A 13,930-nucleotide genomic window follows, 5' to 3' on the forward strand; every position below is an offset into this window, starting at 1 on the left:
CATGGAGCTGTCAAAACGCAGAAGATCCAACCCAGCTGAGCATGCTGCCAGCAATCATATCCGCAGATGACCAAGGGCATCCTAATATTATCTGATGTTGTCATATGAAGCTGGAGTATGGAGAGTTTTAGTCCATGCCAAAAAAAAAAAATCACTTTTTTGTGATGCCTACTCATAGTGTGTGCTGTCATTTTCAGAAAAAAAATAAGGGCTTTGAAACAAGAGAAAGAGTTCACAGGTCACAGTAGGAAGGAAGCCAGTTGAAGTTGTGTCTGACCAGGATCCTTCCTGCATGCTTCCCTGTGGAGGTATTTCACACAGTTTGGCCTGAGTAGCCCTCAGATTACTGCAGGTGGAGCTGGAGCGCGTGGCTGAGGAGAACAATATGGGGTGTACTTTGGATGGTTGGCCTCCACTTCAAAGCTGCTGTTTGTGCCTGCTCAGTTTCAATCTCCCACTCTGCATGTGAGCTATTTTCTCCCAGTTTTAAGTCAGAACCCAGCTGCTGATCATAAGGCCCGGCCTGTGGGTAGAGAAAAGAAGCCCATAGCTCATTTTGGCCTTGGAATATAAAGGGCTGTATGGAGAGCCTCTGCTTGTCCCCTGAAGCTTAATCGTCTCTGAACTACATATGGAGAGAAATGTGGTATAGTTAGGTTGCATAGCTCTCTGAAAAGTAGTGTAAGTGTGGCACTGTGAAGCTGTAATGCTCATTATACATTGGAAATCAAAATGAAATGAAAAATGGAGAGACGCATTTACTATTCTTAACTACTTAACTCTATAGTAGGGCAAAAACCAGTCCAATTTGGCAATTTGTCCTAAAGACCATGTTGTTACCTGAATAGAAATGATTAATCTTCTATGTGGTGGCCATTTTACATCAGCTCAGACTCTGCTTGTCAGGTTCAGCCATACGTACTTTACTTTCACCCATCCGAGCTGTACTTTGTCAGCCTCAGCTGTACTTGGGCTCAGTTGTGATATAAGCTGAATGCTAATGTTATGCTATCATGTTCTGATGTTACACAACATTTAGAAAATTTTCACTATTTGTGCAGATATAGTACCTGGGTTTCGATATCCAAAACATTACATTTTGCGAAACTTAACTTTGAGAAATATGAAAATGTTTTTCTATTAAATTCTTTTTTCCCCATTTAACAAAAGAAGCCAAATTTCTTAAATGTTCGATGTTGAAACCATAAAATTACCTTGCCTATATAAAATACAGCCAATGCCAATTTCCAAAACTTGATTTTAGACACTGGACAGCGTTTCACTCAGTACCAAGAGTACGTTTGTTTGACATGTTAACATGCTAAGTTAGCAAGTTACACTTTTGTGTAATACTAACATTCATATACATGTTCAAATATTGATCGTTTGCATGTATTAAACATAAGCATGTAATGTTTAGCATGTTTACGTGTGTGCAGTCAACATGCCTGCAAACATTTAGCATGTTAGTGTACCATGATGAGGTGGACATGCTAGCATGTTGTGACAAATTGAAGAAGTACAGTGCAAGCTGAAAGTAACTGCTTCAGTTTTAGAGGTATCCAGTCAGTAAGTGAAGTAGTCCAATTGGATATGTGTCAATTTGAGCCTGTTGGTGCCACATGATGAAAAGTCAGGGGATCAACAGAATCGGTAGGAATCATTCTGTGGGGAACATGAATATCTGAAAAAGATTGAATCCCAATATCCAATATCTAAGATCTTGATTCAAGTGTTGGACTGACACACCGGCTTACATTATCATACCTGGAGTCACGCTGCTAGTGCGTCCAAAAAGAAGAGAGAAAGAAATGAGCTCATTTTCAACAAGCTGCATCTTAACACACAGTACAAACAATGAATTTATAGTAATAAAAGAGGAGGACAAGCATTGGTGAAAGAACAAATGGGGAAATATTTAACCAAGAGACTATATCTTTTACTTTTTTACAGTCAGCGCAGAGCAGGAGGTGGTATAAAGTGTATAGAACACTGGTAATAATGAAAATGTATTGTGTGCTACATTTTGTTTACATATCGTTTTACTGACATGTATTTCAGTTAACTGAAATGGGCTGGTTCAATTGAATTAATATGGTGAAATTTATAGTTTTATTAGTGATTGAAATGTCCTCCATTTAGAGCAGTCTTTGAACCTGTTAGGTCCTATTTTACTGTTTATTGGATAACCAGGTGTCAAGTTTGTTATAAGCTAATCAGAGATGAATATTGTAACCTACTGAGTTCCTCAGGGGGGTGGGACTAAAGAGAGCAAGAGACAGACAGAGAACTAGAGAAACAAGTGAACAAAGAGAAGCTAAATTCTAGTTTTAAGTTCAGTAAAAAGTTTTGAGTAAAAGTTTTGAGTAAAAACAGTAAATTTGCTGTTTGTTTGTCAAGTTAAGAGCTAGAGGTTTTTTTAATCAGTGTGTAGCCCTGTAAAATGGAAGAGTGAACCGTGTTTGGCGCTATTTCTGTCAGTAATTCTACTAAACTGGTGCGATTGCCATGGACTTGCTAGTTAGCTATCGCCCATGCTAGCTTGGATGAAAAGAGACCATGGATGTGTAATAAGAGCTGGATAGGGCACCGCAACTCAGCCTTGCAGCCAATTTCTCCCACTGGTCACTGGCGGTATTGCAGTGAAAAATCCCCCTGCAGCCCAAAAAGGATTTTCTCCATAGACCACCTTTGTAAAAGAGACGTCTGTAAAACTGTTGACAGGACACCTTGAACTGCAAATAAGGTCAATTATGACTCTTTCTATTATGAACTTTTGATCCATGGAGGTTTTATATTTGTATAAAACCTTTGTATATTTCTTATAATATATCCATGGAAGAAACTGAGTGTGTGTGTGTGGGAAACACATTTTGTACCGAGTTTCTGAGTGAGAATGGACACTATCTTTGTCCATAATCATATCGACATTTATATTTAAAAAGACAAGAAGTTTATTAGTGTTTGTGGATTTTTGGATAGTCTGTGTCGGATGTTGCCACACACGCTGCTGCAGTAGAGGTGCTCGGGACTTGTCGCTGCATGCCAGAGCAACCAGACTCTTTCACATACACACACAGACAGAGCCTCAGGACGGCTTTCATTGCACAGCTCACCGCTGGACAGAGGGTTTGAAAACTGGTTGCCAATAGCTTTCTGAGTTTCCAAGGAAACAGTGAGTACAGACAGAATACTTTTCTTGAGGATTCAAATGACCTCCAACATATGGTACTATAAGCTGAGATACAAAACCTTGGGTATTATTTGTTTTATTTTATTTGAGGTCATTTAAAAGGTTTTGTAATAACAGTTTCCTCTGTTATTCTAACAGAGGAAACTATTATTCTAATATATATATATATATATATATATATATATATATATATATATATATATATATATATATATATATATATGGTACAGTTTATATATGGTATACTTTTATATGTATTCATGTTTGATCATAATGTGATTCCCGTGGTATAGTTGTGCTAAGTATAATGCATGAGAGTTTTAAGCTCACAATAACAGTATAGCTATAAAAGAAGCTAACCAGACCTCTCTGCACCCATTCCCATATGCTCAGATTTGTTAGTTACTGTACACAACCTAATTTTAAACTTTAGTTGACACTAAGTAAGTGAGTAACTAAGTAATTGCAGATTTTTTCTGTATTAAACAAAGGCCATGATCTTTCCCTAAAATACCTTAACCAAGTGCTGTGACTGCCTAACTTAACTATACTGCAATACATTAGTTGGTATGAGCAGAAATTGTATTGCAAGAGTAGATATTGTAAAAACATAAATGAAATATGTTGTACTCCACACCATGTAAAGGCTTTAGTAAAGGTATAGGCAGACAAAAGGCCATGCTTCTGTCTGTGGCATTTTCCAGGTCTGAAATTTTTCAATCTGTGCAAGCATTCAGTGGTGCAAGATTATAAAGACAACAGAGTGATTACCTGTCATGTATTACTTTATTCACTGGAAGACAGCCTGACCCCTTCGTAATCTCAAGATGCTGCAGTTCCTGTCATTCACAGATTCCTGCTCATTTGTGCCTTCCAGTCATCCCTGCAGCGGAAAACAGACTGCATCACCCACTGCTACCATCTGCCAGTCTGCACGGGCCAGACACGGGTTAGCAGGTTCTCACATTATGGAGCAGCTCACATGACCTATCTTCTTCCATATGAAAAGATAAATAAAACAGGACAAACTACTGGAGCAATTATCTGAAACCTCCCCTAAATGTGTTCACAGACAAACTTCTAGCACGTATGGTAAGGAATCAAAACTTCCTGAAAGTCTTTCAAGAAAGTCAGAGGTTATGGGCCGTGTGAGAACACCACAAGATTAATTAAAAGACAAAGTAAAAATAACTCTGAGGTGTGTGTGTGGCAGCAGTACCAGTATGAGTTCAGGATTTGTTTATTCAGTGTTAAAGTCCTGGAGAGGAAAATTCTCATTCAGTCAATTAAAACTAACCCATTAGAGGTAACTGACTGATATGACAATATAGGTCCATAATTAAATATCAGGACTCCCTGATAAAGATAATGATATTCATATATAATTTCATTGCGACAGATAAAATATGATTTCATTAGCATAATGGACGTTAAATTAATGCATTTATAATGAGAAATTCTAAAGTTAAATTACAACTTTAAATAGTTTGTTTTGTACTGCTAAAAGTCCAAACCCAAAGATATTCAGCAACAAATCCTAATGCTGGAGATGCTGGAAACAGCAAATGTAATGTATTGTCAAAATCATACAACAAATACGCTGGAAACCAGCTAACAATGTGCTAATGAATCAAGTACAGAAAGGCTGGCTCTACACCTGGTTTAAGCCTTTTACTAATGTTTGAACAAAACCACAGACTGAGTCTGCAGTCATGCTAGCTGCTTTGTGAGGCTGTACTTGGGCACAGTGGTACATAGAGCTAAATGCATCAGCATGCTCACAATGACCATGATAACATGATAATACATGAGTAACTGTACCAAATTTCATGGAAATCCATCCAATATTTGTTGAGATATTTCAGTCTGGATCAAAGTGATGGACCAACACAGTGACCAAGTTTCCTTATTTCAGTTAATAGCATGTCTGACAGAGTCAGTCAGCCCATAAAAACATTTAGGATGCCCAGTTAACTCGTGGGAATTTCTGATGGCTTGTGTGATGTGTTTTCCTGCCACAGAAAATAAATCCCTGACAAGTGAAAACGAGTCAAAAGGGTCTCCTGACATCTCTACTGTAGAGGTGGACGGGGGGCCGAATCATCTGTCAATCAGACAAGAATTAGTGGTGTAACAATATGTCATGATGAAAAATGCTAACTGCCAGATAAAACTGCACTTGAAAACATACTTGGACAAGCTACACAGTGTGATTTATATTATGTTTTAATGGAAGTTACTTAATTCTGGTTTGTTTTTCATAAGAATAATCTATATTTAAATATATATATATATATATATATATATATGTGTGTGTGTGTGTGTGTGTGTGTGTACTGTATATATTTTTAGTTTTATTAAAAGAGTTTAAAAACTTTGACACTTCAGAAAATCTAATTTCGGTGACATCAAAGTTCATGTTGTGCATGGACACACTCTTGGCAAAGATAATTTGTACATTACTTTGAAATTTTCATTTTGTATGATGGTTAATTATGGTTGTGTATTTTTGCTTTTATTGGTTGCACTGCTGTCACCAATCAAAACCTTTTTTTTATTGTAATTAGCAATGTTAGAAAGAGTCCCTGCACTTTCTCATATTGGTATCTTCTCCCAGCAGCTTTTGCTTGATCATCGTCATTGACCCCAATCTTCATTAAGACCTTTGGGACTTCATCAGAATAATGTTTGTAAAAGAAAAAAAAAGTAGTCTGTTTTTCAGCTTGCTTGTGGAGACTAAGAAGCACCCACATGATCCAATATGTAATTTTATCAAACTGTGTCCAGACTCCATCCACTGCAACCACCGCTGCATCAATCATCACATTCCTTCCATCAATATAAATGCAAATCATACAATCTAGTAAAGCTGTGTGGATTATAACTTAGTAGTAGACTGTCTGTGCAAAATGATGCTGTGAAAGGTCACTAGCTCATTAAGTTCAGGCGATTGCAAAGACTAGAGCAGTGAGCACAAGGGATGAGCCTGCTTGTCTGTACACTGTAAAGAGCAACAATATTGCAGGGGCCTTTTTAAGATGTAGGGAGCAAGGACTGCGGGTAGCAGCTGTATGATGAGTCAAAGCACTTACAGTGAGGTAAACCTGCACAACTGAATGGTGTGACCTTTTGTCATTTGGTTCGATATTTGTATGCACTGGAAATTTAGTTTATATTCCATCTTGTTCTATCTTTTGCTTGAATGTCTATATTTTAACCTCTTGATTTGATTTCTGCCTTTAACATGTGATTAACTTGGTTTCAAGAAAATCATTCAGGAAGAATTCAAGAGTCCATCAGTTGTCCTCACTTTATTCAGTCTGGACATGTACAGTAATTATGGCATTTTGGTTGTGAAATGTTGGTGAACATTTTGACAGTAATTTTGTAAGTAAGTGAAGTGATTGTCAGTGACCAACAGGACTTCTGGTTCCTTCTCAGTTTACAGAGGTTTTGGTCTTATTGTTTTTTGAAGTATTTTTGAATCCTGTCACCACAAAAGAATGTTGATATTGAACAATTTTACACAACCCGGTACTATGCTCAACGATAATATTTTTTTTAAGTTTCAATTCCAAAGTTTAATAAAATTCTTTCTGCTTTGGCACCCCTGCGGCTTAAGGGTTTAGTCTCCCACCATGAACCGCAGTGTCCCCGGTCTCTCTCCCTCATTTCCTGTCATCTCACTCTACTCTCTATAAGAAAGGCTTAAAATACTAAATTGGTTGAGGTTGGGGAGGAATCAAATTGCAGGTCTAGGACAGGAAGCAAACTCCAAAACACCCATCCATTACCCGACCTCCACAGCCTTAAGTTTCTGCCTCACTACATAAAGGGCACATCATTTCAAAGATATTAAGCAACAAATCCTAAATTTTCCTGGCCCATAACACTGTTTCTCAGAAAATAATGGCCCCATTTTCATTTGCTTTTGATAATCCTGCCCCCCAGAGGATGAACTTTTTACATTTTCCACACCACATGAACTTTTCTCTAGCACCGCCCTCAGGTCAAAATGTCATATAATGTACATACTGTGAAGGCTTATAAAATATTCAGTATCTAGTATTCAGATTCTCATGAGATTCACTAAGCATATTCATGTTCCCCAGAGGATGACTACTTTTGATTTTAATGACTTTAGGCAGCTTAAGGACAAGCTTTATATTTTAAAGCTGCAGGGATAGAAAAATTATCATTTACAATTTATTTTGTCCAACTCTTGTAAATTTTAGTGTACATACACACAGAAACATACACACACATACACAAACACACAGATAGACACCTCTATCCTGGACTTAATCTTGTGGTGGATAAACTCCAGCCCCAATCAAACAGTCCATTTAAATCACAGACCTTTCTCCACTCCAGGGATAATTACCCCCATTATTCTATTGATGAAGTGGCACCTGAAAAATCCCTTTAATGTTTTACCTTCTTTGTATTTAGCAGCAGCAACACGCCTCTTGTGTTGCATAAAGTAAAAAGTTCTTTAAAAAAAAAGGTTATAATGACTGCGTGGGTTCAACCTGCACAAAACCCAAATGTCCACCTGTGTCAAACTGTGGTAAAAGATCACTTAACTCCCCCCTTTCTGCTTCTCTGTGATATCAATGCGACAAAGCCCTGATGCTGTCGATATAAAGTAGAAATAAATGTAAAATGATTTCTAAAATATTAGAGAAGTGTAGGTCTTTTTATTCATTCATGCCAGCCCCTCCCTCACTGCCCTTCCCTCTACAGTGGTCTCAGTCGTCCTCATTTGTTTTACAAACCAGCAAGGCCGATTAATTAGGCGGGAGCAGCGGGAGTTTGTCACAGCGAGGTTATTGCATGAAGTGTCCATTATTCTCATCTCCCACTGAGGTGTGTTTAAACCTCTTAATACTGGCCTTTATCAGTGAAAACAATACTGACCCTCAGCATAAATGTCATAACATTACTGTGCATATCAGGATTTTAGTGCAGGTCTTATTCATGCTGACTCACAAAGCCTGCTTCAACTTAAGTGTAAGAACTGAGGGCAAATGCTTCCAATGAAGCACAGAGAGAAACAACATTTTGCTGGCAAAAACTGAAAACTACGGTTATATTTAACAAATATTTCCATTATTGATTATTTTTTCAATCAATAGGATGCAAGAAAATTGTGAAAACACCCATCACAAGTACACAGAGCCCAAAGTGACATCTTCAAATGTCTTGACAGTCCAAAACCCAAAGATATTCAGTTTCCAGTGATAGTAAACAAAGCTAAGCAGAAAATCCTGGTTTACTTTTCAGACGCTGGAACCAGACAATCTTTGTTTACCGTTCTGTTATTTAGACAATAATAAGTGGTTGTGATGTAACATGCAGGTAGGCAACCTGTTTTGAGACATTAGCAATCAAACTCACATCTAGGTCTGCAACTAACAATTATTTTCATTGTTAATCAATCTGATAACAATCATTTTCTGTTGATCACCTAATCATTTAATTGACTTACTGTTGCAGCTCTAATCACATCCAGGTGATCATGTTTTAGTTGTTACTGTATGCACGGACTTTACTGGACCTCGTCAGTGAACATTTTGTAGACACATTGACTATTTTGACACTTTGTGGATACATTCATTAAAAACTTTTCCTTATTATACTGATAAAAAACATAATCCACTGGCATTATGTTTCTCTAAAAATGTATTTGCTGTTTCACAGTTGATAAATGTCATTTTAAGGAGAGAGGGCTGCCTCTATGATCATCTATGATGCTGAGGAGCCTCATCCATAAATTTAGACAAAGCTGATCTGATAAAAAAAAAAAAAAACATTGTAATCAACCAATAGTGATGTACAGTTTTACATTTGTTTGTGATCCTGTGTGTAATTTTACTATTATTTAGCTACTGGGACTTGTGAAAAGTATCATTATAATACTGAATCCTGTTTTTATCTGTGGTATTACTAAAACATACTGTGAGCGTTCACCCTCAGGAAGGGTGAACACTATAGAGACCAACACTGCTGTGTTTTAAATCTCCCTTTTTGTCACTGACTTTGGAACAAAAAGCCACATTGTAAGTGAATGTGCTGCTCTCTGCTGGTTTATTATGATAACTACAGACAAAAATAAGCCACAGTTTGAGAATTAAATCACTAATAACAATACTACAATTACAATATAACAATTGGTCACCACAAACTAAAACCAACTAAAGGATTTGAGCATGAAATGAAAACATGCACAGGGTGAATCTGCACGGAGTCTGAGGCTTTAAACTAATAGATTAATCCAGACCATGGGACCACTTTCTGAAACACTGAAACCAAAATATTGAAAAACCTATAAATGAGTAAAAATTACAAAACACACTGAAACAAAAATTCAATAACAATAATTGTGCACAATAATAGAGGTGATCAATTGTTTTCTGTCTTCATTCACTGCTCTTGGCATGCTTTTACAAAGCCCTGGACGTGTCTTGGAGAAAAGAAAAGACAGTTTGTGCAAATGATTCAATAACATCTGCTCTCGATTTACTATAGTTTTCCATTCTTTTATGAAAAATGTACAGTAGTTATGTTAACTAGGTGAACACAGGTCTGAATATCTTTTTTTTCCACATTCCAGCTCTGAGATTGGTCCATAAACATTACAGAGATCTCCAAAACCCCAATTTGCATGGCTTTAGTTGGCAGAGGCGCACACACAGACCATGTGTCACATGTCACAGAATAATCCATTAACAGTCAGGTTAGCCCTGATGACTGCACAAACCGCTCCAGAGGCCCATCGTCTGAAAAAAACAAGCGACTCTAACTCTGAAACCAGGTGAGTCCTGAATGTATTTACTAGCAAGAGAGCTAACACATCACATATATATGCAACTTTCTCCTCTTTAGGTAGACTAGCCACCTCAAGCTCCTGTGTTAAGATAACACATCCTGGACCAGTCTGTCAACTGAATGCAGACAGACAAAACTCATATTGACCATCAAACTGCCTGTAAGACAACAAACAAATCAACCCCAAAACTGTCAAAGTAAAAATTACTGGGATTAGTAACTGTAATGTAATTCCTAAATTCCAAATTATAATCCCTTACACTTTTTACTGAAAAAAGGAATTGCATAAATGTAACATTTTATTAAGTTACTTCCCAGCACTGATACACAGATAATACACAACGTAATGTACACATTTATTTTAAGGATTGAAGCAACTGAAATATCTTGGAGCTCATCAAGTCCTGGAATTCCCCAAACCACCTTAACATAAAACTGCTGTTAGACACTTAGTTGCAATATTTGATCTTGACCTTTCAGCTATCAAATGGCCCAAAAAAGTGTTTCAGTTTTCCCATATTAAAGTGGATTTATCATTCAGTGACACTGACGTGGAAACTCATGTTTCCAAATCTCTGCGTTCACACCACTGTCACTCCGTCTTTTCAGCTTTCAGACAAAATTCAGTTTCATTCTGACACTTAAAACCAAATTTAAAAAGCTGACACACAGCATCTCTTCACTGCTGACCTGTTCATTTTTGGGCTAATTTTAAGATTTAGGCTTGAAGACATAACATGATCTGATCTCAGTTTCTGAGGTTTTAGTCACCTGAGCTTTGTATTGATTGACAAGACAGTGAGACTAAACATGTCATTAGCCAGTGTAGGTGGTTTTTGGGACATTGATAGATCAAGTGTTGGGAGACTGGTGCTAATGCTGGCACACTTTGAGAGGAAAGCAAACACATAAAAAGCATCCATCTGCTTGCTCATGTGAAAGTCCTGAAAGACAGGCGCATTGGAAAAACCATTGTCCTGAGAGAGATGTCTGCCGGACCACAAAGTCCACAACTTTGTCAATAAAATGTTATAGCTGCAAGCTTCAGACAACTTGTAGGAACCTTTCTGATATTTCGTCTGGGCAAAGGCCAAATGAAACCTTTAAGTTCTCCTTCCAAGGGTTCTGAGATCTATAACATTTCATAAGTATGTTTTAAAATATTTTTTGTATTTAATTAAAAATTCTGCTCCTTGGCAAAAGAAGGTGTCTTTAATTCCAGCGCAACATGACATGGTCAGTCCTCCTCCATCATTTGGCCTCACCATCATGCTCTTATAATCAGTCGCCTACAGTCACAATCAGCCAGACACACTGTTGCTATCCACAGTAAGCAGAGAGCACAGAGGCTGCATGCAGCTTGACAGGCTTACAATTTGGGGAAATATACTGGCACAAAGTGATGAGGGTCTGCCCACAAATTCTAACCACCCATACTTGAATGTTCATCTTGGTATGTTGTTACAGTTGAAGCCAAGCATTGAAATCATTTTATTCCTTAAGAAACACCAAAAAATCTGCCAGCTAAAGAAGATATTTTTATTGTTCCAGGAAACATCCCAGATTAATGTATTTACACCAACCACTGTTATTCATAGATAGTGTCACTTGACCAGAGAAAAGGGACAAAACAAGTTCATCTTTATTGTGAACAATTAAAATGGGGGGAAATGTACAAGAAATGAGAATCAACCAGGAAACTGTCAGCTGCAAAATCTGATATTTTACAAACAAAATCCTGTGCAACTGGGTAAGATTATTGTATCAATTTACAATGTAATTTTCTGTCGCACTAATGCGGATCACCTCTTAAGTTTCAAGATGAACTGAACAAAATATTGACAACAAAGTTATACAAAACACTTTTTAATATTTGATCTCATTCTTAGCCTTGCAATTTGTAGAAATAAATAAATAAATGGACAGATGAACTGATTTCAGTTGTTTACAATGCAGAATGATTTATTTCAGGATTATTTGTTCTTATCTTTTTTTTTAATTTAGTTTTTCTATTTAATATTGTTCATCTTCAAATAAAAATATATTTAATTAACAATGTGATTGGGATTTCTCATCTTTCATTTTCATTGGGGAAAAGTTGAATTAGATCAATGGCTCAGTATTTTTTAAAAAGATAAAACTGGCTGGATAAAACAACTTCTTCAGTATAACATCACACATTCAACATTGGACCACAAGCAATAAATCTGCAGTCTCATTTTAAATTCTGTTTGTGGGATTCCGGGTAAATGCACCATTTCCGGGAAACAGAAACTCAGAATACTTATCTCAGAGTCACATATGCTACTGGATGACCCAGACAGTTACAAAATAAAGCTGGGAATCTGAGAGAGTCCTTCAAAGAAACATTAAACCACTAAATTTAAGATTTGCAATATAGTTGATTTCAATTCATTCTATAACAGAAACAAAACTTATTCTAGGTTTAAACAACATGCATGTCACATGTCAAAGTTACTTATTAAACAGGTACTAATTATACATGTTGAGTTGGTGATATTCCGGGTAATTGCGAAATTATGGACCACATGGCTACAAACTTCATTGCATCTCAAACTGTACAATGGTTCCCAAAAAGGTTCCAGGTTCTCAGTGGGTATTTAAAGGCAGATTAAAGCACACTTTTCAAGAAAACACAGAAGAGATTCTCAAACCCTGTGTAAAAAATGTAAAGGGAACAGGCAAATGTACTTAACATTAACTAAAAAGAATTATAAGCTTAATTTAAATAGCACATCACAGAAAAGTTTACAAAGTGTTAAGATACAAAAACAGATAATCTGATAGTGAATACTCATAAGAACAGACAAATTATGTAATTTTTTACAAAAAGATCTGACCCAACACATTGGACCCTGTCTACACCGGTCGCCATCACAGCCACCACAGCTAGCAGCAGGATCAACAGCAGCACTTTAAATACAGGCACTGTCACTGTCAGCCAGAATTCCTCAGGTAAGTTGATCCAAAGCCAAAAGTCTTTAGTCTAACAAGTCTAGTGGCCAATACATATGGAAAGTGTTGGTTACTAGAACAGATACATTACCATTTTATGAAATGTATCAATCCACACTGACCATGTGTCACAACATGATACCCAGATTTTTTAATGCTCTGCTTCCTGCATAATCCTCATGCAGCCTACTTAAAAACCTTTTTTTGTCCAGTACATTTCTAATATCAGTCAGCCACAGTTTGACTGGCCACTGTCCTTTCAGCTTGATTGCTGTGGATTGAACAGATTGATGTTTCAGTAGCACTCACATGCTGACTACATCTCACTTTTGATATGGATTCCCAGTAAGGATGCAGTGCTTTGAGCTAAATGCTAATGTTTGGCAGGTATAATGTTCACAATGTTCACCATTCTACTTTAGAATCTAGCATGCAAAAATTTGCTAATTAGCACTGAACAAAAAGTACAGCTGAGTCTGATGGCAATGTCATTAGTTTTGCAGGTATTCAGTCATAAATAAAAGTATAAAAGTAGTAGAAATTTTGACCTGATGGTGCAGAAAGGTTAAGGGATCAACAAAGTTATTACAGTTCACTTTCATAGTAATCCATCCAATAGAGTCCAAAAGATGAATGTTTGTAAGAAATTTTGTGCCAGTCAGTCTATTGGATGATGAGACATTATACTTGATAAGTGAAAACTGTGACCTGCTGGTGGCGCTAGATGAAAAGTCAGAGGATCACCAAAGTTGTTAGGATTCACCTTCTGGGAATAATTTCATGGCAGTTCATCTAATAATAGTTGAGGTTTAGTCAGGACCAAAGTGGTAGACCAACCAACTGACAAACAGTGACACTGCCATCTGTAGAGGCAGAGGCAGGCAGTGTGTATACTTGTGCAAGATAAAACCTAGAGGAAATCGATAAAAA

The 13,930-nt window shown here is 37.0% G+C and overlaps 1 protein-coding gene across 2 annotated transcripts in view; it reads right to left on the bottom strand.

The window, feature by feature from the left end:
• Positions 1-13,930, bottom strand: part of LOC122967977 (inverted formin-2) — an 82,728-nt gene that overhangs the window by 34,587 nt on the left and 34,211 nt on the right. The window contains exon 2 of one of the 2 annotated variants that reach the window (XM_044332824.1): positions 3,965-4,076. The exons of the other annotated variant lie outside the window; for it this stretch is intronic. The gene's annotated coding sequence lies outside the window, so the exon portion shown is untranslated. The remainder of the gene's footprint in view (positions 1-3,964; positions 4,077-13,930) is intronic. 2 annotated transcript variants of the gene reach the window in all.

The sequence above is a fragment of the Thunnus albacares genome, chromosome 18 (genome assembly GCF_914725855.1).
Source record: "Thunnus albacares chromosome 18, fThuAlb1.1, whole genome shotgun sequence".
In the NCBI taxonomy this organism is placed as follows: Eukaryota; Metazoa; Chordata; class Actinopteri; order Scombriformes; family Scombridae; genus Thunnus; species Thunnus albacares.